Source organism: Mauremys reevesii, linkage group 11 (assembly GCF_016161935.1).
Source record: "Mauremys reevesii isolate NIE-2019 linkage group 11, ASM1616193v1, whole genome shotgun sequence".
Taxonomy (NCBI): domain Eukaryota; kingdom Metazoa; phylum Chordata; order Testudines; family Geoemydidae; genus Mauremys; species Mauremys reevesii.
This window is the reverse complement of record NC_052633.1, coordinates 6,102,982-6,125,292: the sequence shown is the minus strand read 5'-3', so window position 1 is coordinate 6,125,292 and position 22,311 is coordinate 6,102,982. Positions and strand designations below refer to the sequence as shown.

Here is a 22,311-nt window from a genome sequence, read left to right as displayed (position 1 = left end):
TGATTCCTGGAGCCACCATTGAAAATGAGGTCCTCAGGTCACTAAAATTTGAGAAATGCTGAACTCTACAATGAACACATTGAGAGAAGCCAGGGGCTATGCCTATGAGTCAGCAGGACATGTAGGGACTATGCCCATGTGCTGTGAGCTTGTGTTTGGGACACAGGAAGTACAAGCCACATGGGAAAGGATATAAAAAGGCAGCTGCATCACCTCCATTTTGCCTTCAATCCTGCTTCTCACATCTGGAGTAATTTCTCTGCAAACTGAAGCTTTAAACAAAGGTCTGATAGACACAGCTAAGCTGTAGGTATGTTCCAGAGGGACTTTACAAGCCAGCAAACTCACCAAGACTGCTAAGAACCTGATATATGGACCTTGAAGCCATATGTATCGGATTGCTTTGATCATTTAACAGCTCTCTTCTCTTTCTTTTCTTTTCATTTATAATACAACCTTTAGTTTTAGATACAAAGCAGGGGTCGGCAATCTTTCAGAAGTGGTATGCCAAATCTTCATTTATTCAGTCTAATTTAAGGTTTCGTGTGCCAGTAATACATTTTAACATTTTTAGAGGGTCTCTCTCTATAAGTCTAGAAGTATCTGAGGCTGGCAGCAGGCTGAGCAGGCCTGGGAGCCGAGATCTCAGCTAGCAAGGGGCCTGTGGCCCGAACCCCAGACAGTCAGTGGGCTGAGCGGGCTGGCGGACAGGACCCCAGACCGGCAGCGGGCTGAGCGGCTCAGCCGCTGGCTCCTGCCAGCCGGGGTCTTGGCCGCTGGCCCCGCTCAGACTGCTTCTGGCAGGGGGTTCCGTTCACCCAGACCGGCAGCGGGCTGAGTGGGGCCAGCGGCCAGAATCCCGGCTGGCAGCAACATCCCAGTAAAAATTGGCTCGCGTGCCGCCTTTGGCACGCATGCCGCAGGTTGCCATCCCCTGTACTAAAGGACTGGCTGGCAGTGTGTATTTTGGGTAAGATCCAAACTAATATTGCCTTGGCAATGTGGCTGCCCCTTTGGGAATCAGAAGACCATTTTGTTAAGTGACTAGAGTTTTAAGTAACTTCTCACTTTACTGGACCTCTCTGCTGATTGGGAGCCAGAGACTGGAATGCAATCAAGGGGGCTGTGTGAGTTCTTTTTTTCAGCTTCTCGATAACCAGTGTGGGGGATCCAAGGCACAGACTGACTGGTTGGTGATTCTAACTACAGTGTTAACCACCAGTTCTGGGGGAATCTGCTCTCCTTTTTGCAGCCTGCCCTGACCTTGGCATTGTCAGTGTGGGCTACTCTAGGCACCTCAGATCACAACCCCAGCCCTGCCCCCTTGACCCTGACCCATCCTGTAGGCCACAGATTATACCCCGAGGTTCCGACTCAGCGTTCATTCAGCAAAATTCCCACTGATTTTGCTCAAATCAGGAGCTCAGAGTTCAGCCCTTTGATCTGAGTCTGACAATGAGATACCTCCACTCCGCTGAGACCCATAAGGAGTGCGAAGCTGGAGAGATGGTCACAGCTGCAGATGGTGTGAGTGCTGTTCGTGTGGAGAATGGTGCAGCCATCCTCAGCCCAGGTGCCTTTCCCAGCGATGAATTTCCAGTGAACGCAGCGAGTCTCTTCCTCCTCTTTCTTTGCCTGGAAAGAAAAACACCCCATCATCATCCTCACTGGATCATGGGGAGAACACTGTTTCTTTTGTCACACATCTCTAATAGACCATCATAAACCTGAAATCACCAACGGCTTCATGGCTCTCATTGTGCTGCACGTAACAGTCATTTGGGACTTCCCACTGGCAGTGGAAATACAAGTGAGATCCTTCAGCTCCAATAGCACAAGCCCACGATCCCAGAGCTAAAGTAGTAATTCCCTTAACTCTGAGCACTGTAGGGTCTATGACACACAATTTGAGCCATTAAAAGGCATTCACACACACACCTACAAATACCCATATGCACTCTAGTGAGTTCATCACTTTATCAAAGAAGGCACCATCTCATGCTGTTTCCCTGAACTCTGCTATCTATGGGGCAGTCCCCAAACTGTGGGGTGCACCACCCTAGGGGGACATAGAGGAACCTTCTGAGGGACACGACAAGTCCTGGGTCAGCCTCAAAGGGGGGCGGAGAGAGAGCACCACCCAGCCCCTACCCACTCTGAGCTCTGCTCTGGTCCCACCAGTAGCCGCATCCCCGACTTCCAGCCCCAGGCCTGGCACCATCCCCAACCTCAGCATGGCTCCACCCCAGCCCTAGCCCCTTTGCAGCTCCACTCCCGGCACAGGGCCCAGCTGGGGGGTAGCGGGGGGAGAGCTGGGAGCAGAGCCACACCTGGCCATGGGTTCGGCTGATGGCCCCCACTGCAGCTCGGCTGCTTCTCCACTCCCACCCCCAGCCTCGGCCCCCAGCCATGGCTATGGCCCTGCTCCCAGGCCCAGACCCAACCCAGTACTTTCCCCTGCCCCTGAGCCGTGGCCCTGCTCCCAGCCCCGTTTCAGAGGGAGGGGCCTGGATAGCCATAGGCAGGGGGGGCGCTAACCTCAAAAGTTTGGGAACCACTGCTATAGGGAGTTGCCTTCCAGTTGTTCCTGCTCTAAGGGATGAGCCAGGCACAGTTGTTACTCTAGAGCATTTTACATGATGAGTCATAACCCAGTCGGGCCTGGTGTGAACCCTATGTAACGTCCTCCACCAAAACAGCCCCCGTGTCAGGACTGAAGAAGCTCCCTCTCTTTCTCAGATAACTGTTTCTCAGTCCAGAAAGGCAACAGAACTCAAATGCCCTGCACGAGATGCACCTTTTAAGTGACCAGCTGGAGCCCCGGACACAGAGCAAAGTAAAAGGATCGACACTCACCTGTCTATGGCGCAGGGTGAAGTTCACAGGTTTGGAGATGTTCATGAGGCTCCTGCTGCCAACAGCCCCACTCACCACCCTGGAATTCAGGTGACAATTCCTCAATTTCTCATCAGCCGTTAGATCTCCTCGTTGAAAAATCTCTTGTTAATGATGGAGCCCAGGTGGAGTAAGAAATAAAAGCAACAGCCCAGGAATCTGAAAACATGAAATGATGCCTCATCATAGAGACAGGGACACTGAGACAAAGAAAGAGCAAGCCAGGTGCCAAAGGTCACAGCGAGTCTGGGGCAGAGCTGGGAAAAGAACCCAGGAGTCCTGGCTGGCAGTTTGAGCTTTAACCACTGGAGTATGTTGCCTCCTCCCTCTTCTTCCACAGAAGCCCTTCTGTGCTGGAAAAATCCAGAGTGCTCTATGCGAGTGTGATTCTTGAAGTGCACTAACATACATTAAAGCACACTAGGGAACCTTTAGTGCACACTAGTAGGGTCTATGCAGACCGATTAATGCACAGTATGGTAGTGCTCTTAGAAATCATACCCCCACACTGCACATTATCCAGCTCGGTAGACAGTCGTAGGTGAAAGGCACTGAGGTGAAGCCATAGTTTTTCTTGGTTAGGAGAGGCAGAGGGGTTGGCTAGTGAGGAGTTTTCCCTGGTGATAAAGAATTAAGAACCAGTCCCAGTCAGGTCCTACTGGCCTGCAAATTGGAGTAAAACTGTTAAATATTATCCTGGTTCCATTCCCGGAAGACATGTACGTCAACCAGGGGCCTAGCTGGGCTCATCATCAGGACATCATGTGTTGGGTCAATGGATCTCTGATCTTTCCATTCTCTGGACCAATTCACATGCCTGTCAAAGCTTCTCTCTTCTCCATGCCCCTCCCCCCATTGCCTGGTTTTCAAGAGCCAACCAGGAATGAAGGGCTCTGAGAGCTCAACGGCCTGAGAAACACTGGCTCAGCCAACAAGGTCCACACTAGTGTCAGGATAACAGAGGCGAGCGAACCAGCCTGGGGCGAGGGGAAGGGGAGAACTAGGGCTGGGGTTTGGTGTCTAGCTACAGGGGCGAGTGCCTATGAAGCACCAGGATGGTACCTTCTGTCGCTGCTCTGGTGACCGTATCGCAGTGAATGTCCATTGCCTGCTCCTGAGCTCTCAGCGTGAAGACCTTATCACAGGGACCTGCAGCCAGCTCAACATGGAGCGTCTCGATAGCTGGGGAGGGAAATGGCAAAGCCTCTTGCTGCAAGGGCAAGGCAGGTTTGGAGCTCCACTCTCTCTGAATCCCACCAGCCCCTCCCCCTTTCTCCTCACCTCCATTTCTCTGTGTTTCCCTGAGCCCCTCTGGCTGACCTATGATCCATCATCACTTTGTCCCCATGAAAATGCCACTGTGCCAAGAGGCAGAAGGCAACTGTGCCTCCCCAAACAGCCTGGCTTGGCCCCACCCATGCTCCGCCCTCAGGCCTCCTCCTGCCTGCTTCCAGTTCCCTTCCCGCCTTTCCGTGGCTGAGAAGCTGGGGCAGGCAGGCTGGGGCTGGTGCTCACAAGGCCGCATCACACCGCCTGCTCATCCACCCAGCACTGGGGTTGGCTTGAGGATGATCCAGCTGACCTGTGTTCCAGGGCTCGGGGTGCTTCCGCTGCGCTGCCCGCCTAGCACTCCAGGGCTGGGGTAGCGCAGGGTGGAGGGATGGGTTTCTCTGGGCTCCAGCGGAAGAGATGGGGTGGAAGAGGAGGGGTGGGGCCATGGGCAGAGAAGGAGGGGCCGGGGGCTATTCTCTCCTGATGGCTAGCCTCTCAATGGCTCGTTCACCTGCCACCCAGGGCTGGGTTATAAAACCTGAGAGAGGGGCAGCGAGGATGCAGTGGTGTTCTGTATTGAGAACAGTATAACCCCCTAACTCACAGCCACCACAAAGCAATATGGGAGCCTTCCATCCTCCTCACCCATAGACTCTGTTGTCACAGTCTGGGTCGTATTCTTCGGAGACCTCAAAGCAGCTGTCAGTGCAGCCAATTCCACACTCTGCAGGAGGAACGTCACGGCAGAGGCCACCTCCCCCTCGTTCTCCTTCCCACCAGCACTGAGGATGGAGCTATTCAGGAAGGAACCAAAGGGACGAGCAACTTCCTGCGATTGGGAAAGAAAACACCCTGAGAAGGAGGGAGGATTTCAGTGGTTCATGAGACACATTCTTCAGACTCCCAGGGGAACAATGACCCTCTTAGGGACATACGGGTTCATAGTGACCTTCCCCACTCAGAGAGACTGCAGCATTCTCGAAGAGGGAGCCCTTTGCAGAGCGGGTGAGTCTACTGCAGCTTGCTCAGGACTCCACAGTAACCTGAAGCCAAGGTCAGGCTAACACCCTGTGTCATTCACTCCTCATCCCTGGTCCCTTCAGTGTAGGTGGCAGAGAACATTGCAGCAAATCAGCAGGCATCTAGGTCCTCTCCGTGTTGCCCCCGGAAGCAATTTGGATCTTCCTAGGACCATTAGGGACAGAACCCAGATCCCCTGCCACTTCAGCTAGAGAGCATGCACATGCGCGCACACACCCCTGTTCTGAAAAGCAGCTACAGTTCCCCCCAAAGTGAGACTGCTACTCCTGTGCTCAGGGCATTTGCCCATAGAGCGCCCACACCCGTAGGGGCAGAACCTCTGACCTGCAGCGATACTGCTCTGTCCTCTGCACACATGGTCTCCAAATTCACCAAGGTTGAATTCACAAAGGAGCAAAATTCACTGTTGCTGCCCTGCAGAGCAAACAGAGGAAATGGGTTATTTCTGCAAGCATGGAAACGCCACCCAAAATTAAGGTTAATGGTTCTGCAGAGTGATCTTGCTTTGACCTATGGCTGGCTGGCCGTCCCACTGGAATGCCCACAGATTAAGACATGTGAAGGCTCAGTGTGGTGAAGCCCACAGACACGCTGATATTTCACATAGTATTGAAGCTTTCATGCATATTGATGAATTTCTCCTTCCCTTCCTCATGGGGATTTGTAAGGATTATTTTGCTCCTTCTACAAATGGGGAACCAATGCATAGAGTGACTGAGCAAATTGCCCAAAGTCACACAGTGAGTCTGGGGCAGAGATGGGAACGGACTCTGACTTCCTGTATCTCTGGCTGATGCCTTAACTGCAGAACTCTGATGTACAGTGGGGGTGTCATACACCATGATACTGTCGAGTTTTCAAAAGCACTTTGTGTTGGACTGATTCTGCTCCCACTGAAGTCAATGGTAAACCCTGGATAGACAGAGAATCCTCAGGCTCAAAGGCTCAAAGTTTACTGTGTGCTCTTTGTGAAAACCCTCAAAAACCCAAATAAACCCCTTCCATGTACCTGCAGAAAGACATCTTTGCATCTCTTCAACTGCTCTTTATCTGTGGAGTCTCAGTCTGACATTGAAAGGTAACATCTAGCAACAGAAAGAGAGGCAGGACAATTACATCAGGTCAACATCTGCAGGGCTAAAGTTTTCAAAAGTATCTCATGATTTGAGACCCCTTAAAAGGGACCTGATTTTCAAACATTCTGAGCGGTCACCTCTGACAATCAGCCCCTTTAAGGTTTCAGGTTAGGCAACCAAAATCACAAGGCAATTTTGAAAATCTTGGCCTAAGTGACACCCCTAAGGCCACACACACAGGGACTCTAGGACAGAGCTGGGAACAGAAGCTTGATCACTTGAGTCCTAGCCTAGCATTTTAGCCACAAGGGGCGTCCTTTCTTCCTAGCACAATACAAAGTTGATGATCTACTGAAACCCAGCAGGTGTTTTCTCCCTTTAACGCCATTGATCCCTTAAGCCCTGTCTATCTGACAACTTTCAACTGAGTCTGTAATCAGTTAGCAATACATTCGGTCCTGAAAGCCTGGTGTGTGTCCACACATCATCACCTGTTTAATACTCACTTAAGCTTTGTCTGTGTATCTCATTGATCAGTGTGTGTTATGTGTCCTCTAGGGGCTGGTCCACCACAGGTCTGGTTCTGCTACAGCTCCTAGCTATGGGAGTTCATCTCTTGGCTCAAACAGTGGGGGTCATGCAGTTAAAAAGGTCTTGGGTTTGATCCATGGTGATAACCAAGCTGACTGTTGTTACATCTGTACTCAAGAAGTTTCCCTTCTCAGGAAATGTTCTAACCCTGCTATTGTACTTCTAAAAGGCCTGAGTCTCATCAAGGTATGTCTACACTAGAACGCTAAAGGCGCAGCTGCAGCTGTGCCACTGTAGTGTAGACGCTGACTACAGTGATGGAAGGGTTCTTCCTTGTTGTAGTAAATCCACCTCTGAGAGGTGGTAACTAGGACAAGAGAAGAATTCTTCTGTTGACCTAGTGTTGCCTACACTGAGGCTTAGGCTGGCTTATGGTTGACTGAAGTTTCAGGTGTTGAGCAGGCCTCCGTTACACTAAAAGCCTTATGTTGCTCTGGCCTGGAAAAGGCGGTTAAAGTGGGTGTAAAAGGTTCCTAAGAATGTTCCCTGTGGAGGGACCCTTCAATGCTAGAGTGGAACTGGTATAAGGGCCTTTACGTGATTTTGGCTTCATGTGCAAGGCAGATCAAGGATGTGCTCAGAATGCGCCATGCTACAGTTACTTCCTGGTTCTCAGGGGCCATGGGAAGCAGAGGGTAAATTACAGCAACCCTGCATGGTCCCAGAATGCATAGAGCACAAAGGTGGCTTAAAACTACCTTTTCCTCCACCCTTTCTATCCCCCGCCGCAAGCACAGGCGTGGCATAAGTGAGAATCAGGCACAAAATTCCCTTGGGTACCCAGCGGGAATTACAACCAAGTGTAGGAGGAAAAGTGCAACAGTTCTTAAATCAATTCAGAACAGCTGGCGAGCATCTGTCTAACTGCATGAGCTGGGCTGAAACTAGTTCGGTGCAGCTAGCAACACAGGCACAATCTTAGGCCTGGACTACGCCTAAAACTTAGGTAGATCTAGCCATGTTAAAAATTCACATCCCTGAGAGACGTAGTTAAGGCGTCCTAAGCCCAGTGTTGACACTACTAGGTTGACAGAAAAATTCTTCCTCAACCTAGATACCACCTCTTGGTGGGGTGGATTAACTACAGTGACAGAAAAACCTCTTCCATCACTGTACCAAGTGTCTACACTACAGTGCTACAGAAGCACAGCTGCAGCGCCGTAGCTGTGCTGCTGCAGCTTCTGTAGTATGGACATAGCCTGAGTAACTGTGGCTAGGGGTGGCCTAGGATGGCATGTTGGGCCAAATTCTCAGCTGGTGTAACTCAATGGAGCCCCATCAAAATCAACAGACTTTACACCAGGCCCATGGTTGCCTCCCTAGTTGTGACACTGTTTTCTTTGCAGCATGGACACAAACTGCGGCCAAAATAGATTTAAAACCCATTCTACTCACTCTTCCTGCAGGAACCCGGAACCCCATAGCTGTCCATGGCGGCAGTGCCAACACTCAGGAGCGCAAATGGAGAGCTGGGATGTTCCACGGCATGGGAGCTGATGGCAGGTCCAAGTGTACGCATGCCCCAAACTAACACAGTGCCAGGGACTCGGTTCCACACCACATCCCTTAGAGGCTGATTGTCTAGGATGATGGCACCAGTCTCTGATGTATTGGCCACCATCAAGGCAAAGTTCTCGAAGCCCTTCTGGGCATTTATAGAATACATCCGGCAGTAACAGGCAACATCTGGAACATTCATCAGGAAGGCGTGGGAGGAATTAGGGACAGCTGCGCCCACGCTGTAGAACACCACCTGGATGCCCACATTAGCAGAGATGGAGACTGGGATCCAGGGCTTGACAGGACGCTGGAGTACACTGCCTCCGGCTAGAGTAACAGTCTCTTGCTGTTCCCCTAGTTGATACAACACAGTTGTGTTCTGGGAAGCAGTGATGTAGACCATTTCATTCACTTTCTGCCAGGGCAAGGGAGGAATGATGTATTTTGTACCCCAGCTGCAAACTGGTAGGAGCTGCTCAAAGACATGGTTGCATTTTGTGTTATTACAAAAACACAAACCAACCAGGACGGCCACTGGCTTTTCTGAGACAATCCTGGTGCCAGACAGATCTCCTATGCCTTGAAACTGATAACCTTCAAAAGCTCGGAGCTTAATTCTGACGCAAGTGGAGTTGATCTGTGTTCTGTAATGTAACTGGCCTTTCACATGGACCTCCACGGCGTTGCAGTCTTCGTACGTCATAACAGAGAACTCTGGGTAACTATCTAAGGATTGTGTAGAGGGAGTCACTAGGTAGTGTTCATTTCCCAAGCTGGAGACAGGATACAGCACAGTGGTCTCAAGACTCACATGTTTGTTGCTGACAAACACTACTGAGATATCTTTGTCAGCCTTGACTAGGACCACCTTGGAGAACTTGGTAGTGCCCTTAATTCCAACTGACACTGGTAGGCTGACCGGCACCATCTCTCCCCGATTTACCATAACCTTCTTCTCAAACTTTGCCCCGTCACCCGTGTAATTGGAGATGGAAACAGACACTGAAGTGAAGGCAAAGTAGCCACTAATTTGCACTTCACATTGACTAGAGTTCCCACAGTGTTCTATGTAGGAGGTGATGAATTCTCTTCCCAGAGTCTCCGTCTGACATATGCCTGCAAGGAAAAATAGCAATAAAACGTTGGAAGCGGAGAGAGGTGGAGAGAGTAAAAGGGACTGGATCAACTTTGTTCAGGCCAAAAATTAAGGCCCAGTAAAAAAGAAAAGGAGCTTGAAAATCTTATTGCAGCTAGAAGTTTTCCCCATTATATTTTTACTCTAAATGAAAATATTTTTTATTAATAGTGAACATTATTTTAAATAATGAACAAGCACAACTTAGCTTAGAACCCAACAAAGACCTTGGAACCAAACAAGACTTTGGGGAATGTTCCAATCTGGATCAGAACTCCATGACTGTCCCTGATCTCTATAATAGTATCATAGAAGATTAGGGTTGGAAGGGACCTCAGAAGGTCATCTAGTCCAACCCCCTGCTCAAAGCAGGACCAATCCCCATGTTGGTGTCATTAGGCATGACTCTAGGTAACTCAGGAGGGTGGAAAACCACAGTGTGAATGAAGCCCTTCTGTAGTAGGCCTGAATGAACTAAAGTCACTCCATGTCTGACCAAAGCGCTTCCATGTTTATGTTAGAACTTTAATTGACCTAACAGGCCAGCAACAGAGAATGGTTATCAGTTGCAACACCTGTACCAGAAGGCAATAATGAGGCCTGCTATAATGAGGCCTGCTTGCTCCTGGCTAAGGGGCAAAATAACAGATCAAAAGAAATAAAACAAGATAACGGTTTACAGAAGAGTTACTAACGAGCTAAAGTGGTTGTTGCCAAGTATGACTTAACTGCTTAATGTAATTGCTACTTGCATGATGTATCTGCTATAGAAAAATAGACGGGAGGGGGAAGAAGGGGGGTAGTGGGGGTAATAGGAATGCTTAGCTAAAGTTATGTATAAAGAGGGAAAAACTGCTTGTAGGTGTGTGCTTGTTCTGAGACAAGTCTGTCTCCTGGCACTGCTTTGAGATCTCAAATAAACTTTGTCTGCTTCTCCACCTTGGTGTGTTTATTGGAGTGAAGCACACCAGGTAATGAACTGCTGTTGTTGCCTTAGGCATGCTGTGCTGGCAACACCCAGACAGATTTTTACCCCAGTTCCCTAAATGCCTCCCTCAAGAACTGAACTGACAACGCTGGCTTTAGCAGACCAATGCCCAAACCCCTGAGCTATCCGTCCCCCCAGTAGTTAAGAACCAGAAGCCTGGATCCAAACACTCATGGCAATATAGAAAAAATTCAGATCCAGATGCACATTTAATGATTTGGGCTCAGATCTAAGACTAATTGTTTGCCTGTCCCTAGCACCTCCTGTCTAAGTTCAAAACACTTTACAGACAGACATTAAATAATCCTCAGTCCCACCAGGAGATGGGTCAATATTACTGTCCCCATTGCACTGAGGGGGAAACTAAGGCACAGAGAGGGTTACAAGCTTGCTCAAAGTAAACCCACAAATCAGCAGTAGAACTAAGAATAGAAGCCAGGTTTCCTGACTCTCAGTCTTTTGTGTTCTAACTGTTAAATCCTACAACCCTTACCAGGGTTGGGAATAGAACTTTAGTCTGGTGATAAGGATAGGTGCCTTGGGCCTATTGTGATGATAAAACCCTTTTGTACTGTTACAACATTAAAAACATAAGTGTGGTTTGTGTCAAGTTATCACTGGCACCTTCTCCTGTTGCAACCACCATCGTTAAATATATATATTACAGAATATTAGATGTTAAGGTCGGAAGGGACCATGATAGGTGGATAGAAAGCTGGCTAGATCGTTGGGCTCAACAGGTAGTGATCAATGGCTCCATGTCTCGTTAGCAGCCGGTATCAAGCAGAGTGCCCCAAGGGTCGGTCCTGGGGCTGGTTTTGTTCAATATCTTCATTAATGATCTGGAGGATGGCGTTGACTGCACTCTTAGCAAGTTTGCAGATGACACTGAACTGGGAGGAGTGGTAGATACGCTGAAAGACAGGGATAGGATATAGAGAGACCTAGACAAATTAGAGGATTGGGCCAAAAGAAATCTGATGAGGTTCAATCAGGAAAGTGCAGAGTCCTGCACTTAAGACAGAAGAATCCCATGCACTGCTACAGACTAGGGACCGAATGGCTAGGCAGCAGTTATGCAAAAAAGGACCTAAGGGTTACTGTGGACGAGAAGCTGGATATGCGTCAACAGTGTGCTCTTGTTGCCAAGAAGGCTAACGGCATTTTGGGCTGTATAAGTGTGTGTGTGTATATATATATATATATATATATATATATATATATATAGCCAGCAGATCAAGAGAAGTGATCATTCCCCTCTATTCAACATTGGTGAGGCCTCATTGTGAGTACTGTGTCCACTTTTGGGCCCCACACTACAAGAAGGATGTGGAAAAATTGGAAAGAGTTCAGCGGAGGGCAACAAAAATGATTAGGGGGCTGGAACACATGATTTATGAGGAGAGGCTGAGGGAACTGGGATTGTTTAGTCTGCAAAAGAGAAGAATGAGGGGGGATTTGATAGCTGCTTTCAACTACCTGAAAGGGGGTTCCAAAGAGGATGGATCTAGACTGTTCTCAATGGTAGAAGATGACAGAACAAGGAGTAATGGTCTCAAGTTGCGGTAGGAGAGGTTTAGGTTGGATATTAGGAAAAACTTTTTCACTAGGAGGGCAGTGAAGCACTGGAATGGGTTACCTAGGGAGGTGGTGGAATCTCCTTCTTTAGAGGTTTTTTAAGGCCAGGCTTGACAAAGCCCTGGCTGGGATGATTTAGTTGGAGATTGGTCCTGCTTTGAGCAGGGGTTGACTAGATGACCTCCTGATGTCCCTTCCAATCCTGATATTCTATGATTCTATGATTATGATTGTCTAGTCCGACTTCCTGCACAATGCAGGCCATAGAATCTCACCCACTCCTGTAACAAACCCCTGACCTACTGAAGTCCTCAAATGATGGTTTAAAGACTTCACAGTGCAGAGAATCCTCCAGCAAGTGACCCGTGTCCCACGCTGCAGAAGAAGGCGAAAAACTCGCAGGGCATCTGCCAATCTGCCCTGGGGAAAATTCCTTCCCGACCCCAAATATGGTGATCAGCTAAGCCCTAAGCATGTGGGCAAGACTCACCAGCCAGACACCCTGGAAAGAATTCTCCGTAGTAACTCAGATCCCACCCCATCTAACATCCCATCACAGGCCATTGGGCATATTTACCGCTAATAGTAAAAGATCAATTCATTGCCAAAATTAGGCTATCCTATCATACCATTCCTTCCATAAACTTATCAAGCTTAATCCTGAAGCCAGATATGTCTTTTGCCTCCACTTACTCCCCTTGGAAGACTGTTCCAGAACTTCAGTCCTCTAACGGTTAGAAACCTTCATCTAATTTCAAGTCTAAATTTCCAGATGGCCAGTTTATATCCATTTGTTCTTGTGTCCACATTGATATTGAGCTCAAATAATTCCTCTCGCTTCCTGGTATTTATCCCTCTGATGTATTTATAGAGAGCAATCATATCTCCCCTCAGCCTTCTTTTGGTTAGGCTAAACAAGCCAAGCTCTTTGAATCTCCTTTCATAAGACAGGCTTTCCATTCCTCAGATCATCCTAGTAGCCGTTCTCTGTACCTGTTCCAGTTTGAATTCATCCTTCTTAAACATGGGAGACCAGAACTGCACATAATATTCCAAATGAGGTCTCTCCAGTGCCTTGTATAACGGTACTAACACCTCCTTATCTCTACTGGAAATACCTCGCCTGATACATCCCAAGACTGCATTAGCTTTTTTCACAGCCATATCTCATTAGCTCATTTATTCAATATCTTCATTAACCATCTGGAGGATGGTGTGGACTGCACCCTTAGCAAGTTTGCAGATGACACTAAACTGGGAGGAGTGGTTGATACGCTGGAGGGTAGGGCTAGGATACAGAGGGACCTAGACAAATTAGAGGATTGGGCCAAAAGAAATATGATGAGGTTCAACAAGGACAAGTGCAGAGTCCTGCACTTAGGATGGAAGAATCCCATGCACTGCTACAGACTAGGGACTGAATGGCTGGGCAGCAGTTCTGCAGAAAAGGACCTAGGGGTTACAGTGGACAAAAAGCTGAATATGAGTCAACAGTGTGCCCTTGTTGCCAAGAAGGCTAATGGCATTTTGGGTTGTATAAGTAGGGGCATTTCCAGCAGATCAAGGGATGTGATCATTCCCTCTACTCAGCACTGGTGAGGCCTCATTTGGAGTACTGTGTCCAGTTTTGGGCCCCACACTACAAGAAGGATGTGGATAAATTGGAGAGAGTCCAGCGGAGGGCAACAAAAATGATTAGGGGGCTGGAGCACATGACTTATGAGGAGAGGCTGAGGGAACTGGGATTGTTTAGTCTGCAGAAGAGAAGAATGAGGGGGGATTTGATAGCTGCTTTCAACTACCTGAAAGGGGGTTCCAAAGAGGATGGATCTAGACTGTTCTCAGTGGTAGAAGATGACAGAACAAGGAGTAATGGTCTCAAGTTGCAGAGGGGGAGGTTTAGGTTGGATATTAGGAAAAACTTTTTCACTAGTAGGGTGGTGAAGAACTGGAATGGGTTACCTAGGGAGGTAGTGGAATCTCCTTCCTTAGAGGTTTTTAAGGTCAGGCTTGACAAAGCCCTGGCTGGGATGATTTAGTTGGGTTTGGTCCTGCTTTGAACAGGGGGTTGGACTAGATGACCTCCTGAGGTCCCTTCCAACCCTGAGATTCTATGATTCTATGATTCTAGCGGCTCATAGTCATCCTGTGATCAACCAATACTCCAAGGTCCTTCTCCTCCTTTGTTACTTCCAACTGATGCATCCACAGTTTATAACCAAAATTCTTGTTATTAATCCCTAAATGCATGACCTTGCACTTTTCACTATTAAATTTCATCCTATTACTATTACTCCAGTTTACAAGGTCATCCAGATCTTCCTGTATGATATCCCAGTCCTTCTCTGTATTGGCAATACCTTCCAGCTTTGTGTCATCCACAAACTTTATTAGCACATTCCCACTTTTTGTTCCAAGGTCAGTAATAAAAAGATTAAATAAGGTTGGTCCCAAAACCGATCCCTGAGGCACTCCACTCGTACCCTCTCTCTCGCCTGACAGTTCACCGGTCAGTATGACCCATCGTAGTCTCCCTTTAACCAGTTCCTTATCCACCTTTCAATTTTCATGTTGATCCCCATCTTTTCCAATTTAGCTCATAATTCCCCATGTGGAACCGTATCAAATGCCTTACTGAAATGGAGGTAAATTAAATCCACTGCATTTCCTTTGTCTAAAAAAATCTGTTACTTTATCAAAGAAGATGATCAGGTTGGTTTGGCACGATCTACCTTTGAAAAACCATGTCGTATTTTGTCCCAGTTACCATTGACCTCAATGTCCTTAACTACTTTCTCCTTTTAAAATTTTTCCAAGACCTTGCATACTACAGATGTCAAACTGACAGGCCTGTAGTTACCTGGATCACTTTTTTGTCCCTTTCGTAAAGATAGGAGCTATGTTAGCAATTCTCCAGTCTTACAGTACATCCCCTGAGTTTACAGATTCATTAAACATTCTTGCAAATGGGCTAGCAATTTCATGTGCCAGTTCCTTTAATATTCTTGGATGAAGATTATCTGGGCCCCCTGATTTAGTCCCATTAAGCTGTTTGAGTTTGGCTTCTACGTCGGATGTGATAATATCTACCTCCATATCCTCATTTCCATTTGTCATCCTACCATTATCCCTAAGCTCCTCATTAGCCTCATTAAAGACTGAGGCAAAATATTTGTTTAGATATTGGGCCATGCCTAGATTATCCTTAACCTCCACTCCATCCTCAGTGTTTAGTGGTCCCACTTCTTCTTTCTTTGTTTTCTTCTTATTTATATGGCTATAGAACCTTTTACTATTGGTTTTAATTCCCTTTGCAAGGTCCAACTCTACATGGCTTTTGGCCTACAGCTGCAGCGGCACAGGAGCCAGCAAACAGAGCTGTAAACAGGGGAGTTTCAGTGGAAGTTTGCAAGGGGATTTTGTGGAGGAGACTAAGAGAGCTAGGCAGAGGAATAGACAGGCTAGTGAAGGGAGTGGGTGGTGTTCTGCTGGTGTTCTGGTGCCCGTTGGGGGTTTGTTTTGCTGTAGGTGGTGGTGGTTTGCTTTGGTTTGTGTTTCCTGGACTAACAGGTTTTAGGTGGGAAGGCTATGACCGATACAGAGGCAGCCGTGAAAGACACAATGAGGATGACTGGATGTGGAAGCTGCGGTATGTACATGATCCTGGAGGGGGTACCTGAAAAGAATTTAGTCTGCATGAAGTGCCACCTGATAGAGCTGATGGAAGAAAAGATCCGAGGACTGGAGATGCAGGTGAAAACTCTGGTCGAGTTTAGAAGGGGGTTCGAGCGAATGATGGAGCAAAGACATGAGGAGACTGAAGGGAAAAGCTCAGACATGCAGATGGAAGCAGGAGCAAAAAATTTTAAGGGGAGATTGCTGGGTGAGGAAAGTGGACGGTGGAAGCATGTGACAAAGAGAACCAGGCAGAGGAAAAGACAGGCCAGTGAAGAAGAAATAGAGCTCAGGAACAGGTTTGCAGAGTTGGAAAATGAAGAAGAGGCACAGCAGGTGGTCGCTGAAGGTGAGAGGTCAAGGAAGAAGAGAAGAGCAGCTAGTCCTATAGGAAGAGACGAAGACAATAGGAATCGAGAGGACTTGCAGCCAGAGGGAACATGGGATAGAACAGAGAATTGCACCATCACCAGGAAAAGGCAGGTCTACGTGATTGGTAAAGTCCATCCTGAGAGAACAGTCCTCTGTCCATTAATGCTTCCTAGTGGCCAGACATCCCAAAGCCCTCCTTATAGCAGCACTGCCTGAGCCATCTGTTGATCACCATAATCTTGTGACACCTTTGTTGCCCTTCTCTAAGAACAGGCAGAATCCCACTGAACATCACCTGAGCCTCGATTTCCTTAAGCATCTTCCCCAATCTAGCATAGTCTCCCTTGATACGTTCCAGTGAGAATCTAGCCATATCATTTGTTCCCAGATGAAGGACAATCAGCAGATTCTTTCCCGCTCCCGTTAGGATCCTTTTCAGCCTCAGGTCCACATCCCGTATCTTAGCACCCGGCAGACAGCACACCCTTCTGTTCTCCAGATCAGCTCTAGTTACAGACCTGTCTATTCTTCTCAGTAAGGAGTCTCCAGTCACATAGACCTGCCTTTTCCTGGTGACAGTGTGATTCTCTGGTCTATCTCCTGTTCCCTCTGGCTGCAAGTCCTCTCAATTCCTATTGTCCCTTGCAATCCTCCACAACCCATCCCGTATCCTCCTGGGGCTCATATTTAGTGTGGTCTCCATTGACTCTTAGCCTCTTCCTATAGGACTAGCTGCTCTTCTCTTCTTCCTTGCCTTCTCACATGCTGTGCCCCTTCTTCATTTTCCAACTCTGCAAACCAGTTCCTGAGCTCTATTTCTCCTTCACTGGCCCCTCTTTTCCTCTGCCTGGTTCTCTTAGTCACATGCTTCCACTCTCTTCACCAAGAGTTCTTTGGTCCCGCTTCCATCTGCAAGTCTGAGCTTTTCCCTTCAGTCTCCTCATGTCTTTGCTCCATCATCTGCTCAAATCCCTTTCTAAACTCAATCAGAGTTTCTACCTGCATCTCCAGTCCTCGGATCTTTACTTCCATCAGCTCTATCAGGCGGCACTTCATGCAGACAAAACCCTCCAGGATCATGTACATACTGCAGCTTCCACATCCAGTCATCTTCATTGTGTCTTCCACTGCTTGGGTCACCAGCACTGCTGCCTCTGTCATAGCCTTCCCACCTAAGTCCTTTTAGTCCGGGAAACACAAACCAAAACACCACAACTCACAGCAAAGCAAACCCCCAGCAAGCACCAAAACACTGCCAGAACACCACACACTCCCTTCACTCCCTTCTGTTCCTCTGCCTGCCTCTTCTAGTCTTCCCTGCAAACTCCCCTGTTTCCAGCTCTGTTTGCTGGCTCCTGTGCTGGTACAACTGTCTGTGCCGCTGCCTGACTGGCTGGCTACCTTTATAGGACCCCTAATCAGAGAGGCCCTGCCCCCTAATCAGGGCTCAGCTTCTCTCCCAGCACACTGCCCCTACCAGCCTCAACAAATACAAATACAAAAACAAATACCTTCTCCTCCAACAGAACTCCCATGCAAATTCCCCTCTTTACAGCTCTGGTTGCTGACTCCTGTGCCGCTGCAGCTGTCTGTACAGAGTGAGAGTGAAAGAGAGAAGAGAGAGAACCTTTTATTAAACACACATAAGAAACATATAAATAAAATAACAATTTAAAAAGTTAAATCAAACTTTCATTTAATAAGTTTCCTTTATTTCCCTTTTAGTTATATAGGGCCAGATCTTCAGCCAGTGTAAAACAGGGTAGCACCACTGACTGCAACAGACCTTTGTTGAATTACAACAGATGGGGATTCTGCACATTACCCCCAGCTGACATTCCACTTGGCTCTTTATAGAGAGATTCAGAAACATCGTATCTCCCAATAAACATTTTATCCTCACTCCCAGGGCTGGTCTACACTGGGGGTGGGAACAGTGATGAGCTGCCAAAATCTTAACAACGGGTTCCCTATAAAAAGTTCTGATTTAACAACGGGTTCCCTATAAAAAGTTCTGATTTAAGGGATGTGCGACAGCATGTATTTTTTGTACCAATAGGGTTACCATACGTCCATATTTTCCCAGGAGGTGATTAAGAACCGAAAAGCCTGACATGTCCAGGAAAATACAGATGTATTTTAACCCTACCTAAAGTTCTTTTTAAAAAAGATGGGGCTGAACTAGAAATGAGCTCCGTTTCACATGTGTGGGTGGTGATCAGGGACAGTCTCAATTTTTGGGTCTTTTTCTTATATAGGCTCCTATTACCCCTCACCCCCGTCCCGATTTTTCACACTTGCTGTCTGGTCACTCTAGGGTGTGCACATGTGTGGGTCCCAGCTGCTCCCTGCCCCCCCTCATTAAAGCAGGTGTGCAGGGTTACTGCCCTGGGAACTGCAGGGCACCAGTGGATGTGGGGCTGGCTGCAGATAGTGGCGTGGGGCAGGGCTAGCTGGAGGCAGGGAGTGACATGGGCTGGCTGTGGGCAGGTGATGCAGATGGGCGGGCTGCGGGTGGCTGTGGGCAGGGGGTGGCTGCGGGCGGCTGTGGGCAGGGGGTGGCTGCAGGCAGGGGGTGGCTGTGGCAGGGGCTGCAGGCAGAGGCTGGCTGCGGGCAGAGGGCGGCTGCGGGTGGCTGTGGGCAGGGGCTGGCTGTGGGCAGAGGGCGGCTGTGGGCAGAGGCTGGCTGCAGGTGGCTGTGGGCAGGGGCTGGCTGCAGGCAGGGGGTGGCGGCTGGGGGCAGGGGTGGCGGCTGGGGCAGGGGCTGGCTGCAGGTGGCTGTGGGCAGGGGCGGCTGGGGCAGGGGCTGGCTGCGGGCAGTGGGCAGCTGGGGGCAGGGGCTGGCTGCGGGTGGCTGTGGGCAGGGGGTGGGGCAGGGGCTGGCTGCGGGCAGGGGGGTGGCTGTGGGCAGGGGGTGGCTGCGGGTGGCTGTGGGCAGGGGCTGGCTGTGGGCAGGGGCTGGCTGTGGCAGGGGGTGGCTGGGGCTGGCTGTGGCAGGGGTGGCTGGGGCAGGGGCTGGCTGGGGGCAGGGGCTGGCTGGGGCAGGGGCTGGCTGGGGGCAGGGGGTGGCTGGGGCTGGCTGGGGGCAGGGGCTGGCTGGGGCTGGCTGGGGGCAGGGGCTGGCTGCGGCAGGGGGTAAATTATGTAAAATTAAGCTGTCATGGGATAAAAGGAAAGGTCCTTTCATGGATTGAGAACTGGTTAAAGGACAGGGAACAAAGGGTAGGAATTAATGGTAAATTCTCAGAATGGAGAGGGGTAACTAGTGGTGTTCCCCAAGGGTCAGTCCTAGGACCAATCCTATTCAATTTATTCATAAATGATCTGGAGAAAGGGGTAAACAGTGAGGTGGCAAAGTTTGCAGATGATACTAAACTGCTCAAGATAGTTAAGACCAAAGCAGATTGTGAAGAACGTCAAAAGATCTCACAAAACTAAGTGATTGGGCAACAAAATGGCAAATGAAATTTAATGTGGATAAATGTAAAGTAATGCACATTGGGAAAAATAACCCCAACTATACATACAACATGATGGGGGCTAATTTAGCTACAACGAGTCAGGAAAAAGATCTTGGAGTTATCGTGGATAGTTCTCTGAAGATGTCCACGCAGTGTGCAGAGGCGGTCAAAAAAGCAAACAGGATGTTAGGAATCATAAAAAAGGGATAGAGAATAAGACTGAGAATATATTATTGCCCTTATATAAATCCATGGTACGCCCACATCTCGAATACTGTGTACAGATGTGGTCTCTCACCTCAAAAAGATATTCTAGCACTAGAAAAGGTTCAGAAAAGAGCAACTAAAATGATTAGGGGTTTAGAGAAGGTCCCATATGAGGAAAGATTAAAGAGGCTAGGACTCTTCAGTTTGGAAAAGAGAAGACTAAGGGGGGACATGATAGAGGTATATAAAATCATGAGTGATGTTGAGAAAGTGGATAAGGAAAAGTTATTTACTTATTCACATAATATAAGAACTAGGGGTCACCAAATGAAATTAATAGGCAGCAGGTTTAAAACAAATAAAAGGAAGTTCTTCTTCACGCAGCGCACAGTCAACTTGTGGAACTCCTTACCTGAGGAGGTTGTGAAGGCTAGGACTATAACAATGTTTAAAAGGGGACTGGATAAATTCATGGTGGCTAAGTCCATAAATGGCTATTAGCCAGGATGGGTAAGAATGGTGTCCCTAGTCTCTGTTCGTCAGAGGATGGAGATGGATGGCAGGAGAGAGATCATTTGATCATTGCCTGTTAGGTTCACTCCCTCAGGGGCACCTGGCATTGGCCACTGTCGGTAGACAGATACTGGGCTAGATGGACCTTTGGTCTGACCCGGTACGGCCTTTCTTATGTTCTTATGTTCTTATGTTCTTATGGGGTGGCTGGGGGCAGGGGCTGGCTGCGGCAGGGGTGGCTGGGGGCAGGGGTGGCTGCGGGTGGCTGGGGGCAGGGGTGGCTGCGGGTGGCTGGGGGCAGGGGTGGCTGGGGAGGGGGTGGCTGGGAGCAGGGGCTGCCTGGGGGCAGGGGCTGGGGCAGGGGCTGGGGCTGGCTGCGGGTGGCTGGGGGCAGGGGGTGGCTGCGGGCAGGGGGTGGCTGGGGGCAGGGGCTGGGGCAGGGGCTGGGGCTGGCTGCGGGTGGCTGGGCCCGGGGGCTGGGCGGGGGCAGGGGCGGGCTGGGGCAGGGGCTGGCTGCGGCAGGGGTGGCTGGGGGCAGGGGCTGGCTGCGGCAGGGGTGGCTGGGGGCAGGGGCTGGCTGGGGCTGGCTGGGGGCAGGGCTGGCTGGCTGGGGGCAGGGGTGGGTGCGGGTGGCTGCGGGCAGGGGTGGCTGTGGGCAGGGGTGGCTGGGGCAGGGGCTGGCTGGGGCTGGCTGGGGCAGGGGCTGGCTGTGGCAGGGGTGGCTGCGGCAGGGGCTGGCTGGGGCAGGGGCTGGCTGCGGGTGGCTGGGGGCAGGGGTGGCTGGGGGCAGGGGTGGCTGGGTGGCTGGGGCAGGGGTGGCTGGGGCAGGGGTGGCTGCGGGTGGCTGGGGCAGGGGTGGCTGCGGGTGGCTGGGGTGGCTGCGGGCAGGGGTGGCTGGGAGCAAGGGCTGCCTGGGGCAGGGGCTGGGGCAGGGGCTGGGGCTGGCTGCGGGTGGCTGGGAGCAAGGGCTGCCTGGGGGCAGGGGCTGGGGCAGGGGCTGGGGCTGGCTGCGGGTGGCTGTGGGCAGGGGGTGGCTGCGGGTGGCTGCGGGCAGGGGGTGGCTGCGGGCAGGGGGTGGCTGGGGAGGGGTGGCTGGGAGCAGGGGCTGCCTGGGGCAGGGGCTGGGGCTGGCTGCGGTGGCTGGGGCAGGGGCTGCCTGGGGCAGGGGTGGGGCAGGGGCTGGGGCTGGCTGCGGGTGGCTGGGGGCAGGGGCTGGCTGCGGGTGGCTGCGGGCAGGGGGTGGCTGCGGGCAGGGGGTGGCTGGGGGAGGGGGTGGGGCTGGCTGCGGGTGGCTGGGAGCAGGGGGTGGCTGTGGCAGGGAAGGCGGGGGAGGGGCGCAGACACTCACACGGGCGGGGGGCTGGGAGCAGCAGGACGCAGCCGGGGACTCACCAGGCAGCAGCAAGAGCCCCAGGCACGGAGGTCGGAGGAGCAGCAGCAGCAACAGGGCCAGGAGGCAGCTCACGTGGCTCCCGCAGCGCAGGACAGCGCCCCCCGTGGCCGGGAGGAGGAATTACAGGCTTCCCAGGCAGAGCCCATCAAAGCTTCCCTCGCAGGGAAGCCAGTTATCGAGCGGTTCTAAAACCGCTTCTAAATTTAACAACGGGTTCACGCGAACCGGTGCGAACCGGCTCCAGCTCACCCCTGGGTGGGAATCGATCTAAGATATACAACTTCAGCTACGTGAATAGCATAGCTGAAGTCGAAGTATCTTAGATCGATTTACCTCGGGTCCTCATGGCGCAGGATCGACGTCCGCAGCTCCCCCGTCAACTCCGCTACCACCGTTCGCACTGGTGGAGTTCCGGAGTCGATGGGAGTATGTTCGGGGATCGATATATCGCATCTAGTTGAGATGCGATATATCGATCCCCGAGAAATCGATCGCTACCCACCGATAAGGCGGGTAGTCTAGACGTACCCCCAGAGCTCTCTCTCTGCCCTGAGTGGAAACAAAATTAAGGCCAAATGTAATACAGCTTCTCAAATTTCCACTAGCTGAGAATC

The 22,311-nt window shown here is 50.3% G+C and overlaps 1 pseudogene; it reads right to left on the bottom strand.

Annotated features, from left to right (window-relative positions):
• The window catches only part of LOC120374491, a 193,918-nt pseudogene that overhangs the window by 54,557 nt on the left and 117,050 nt on the right, over positions 1-22,311 (bottom strand).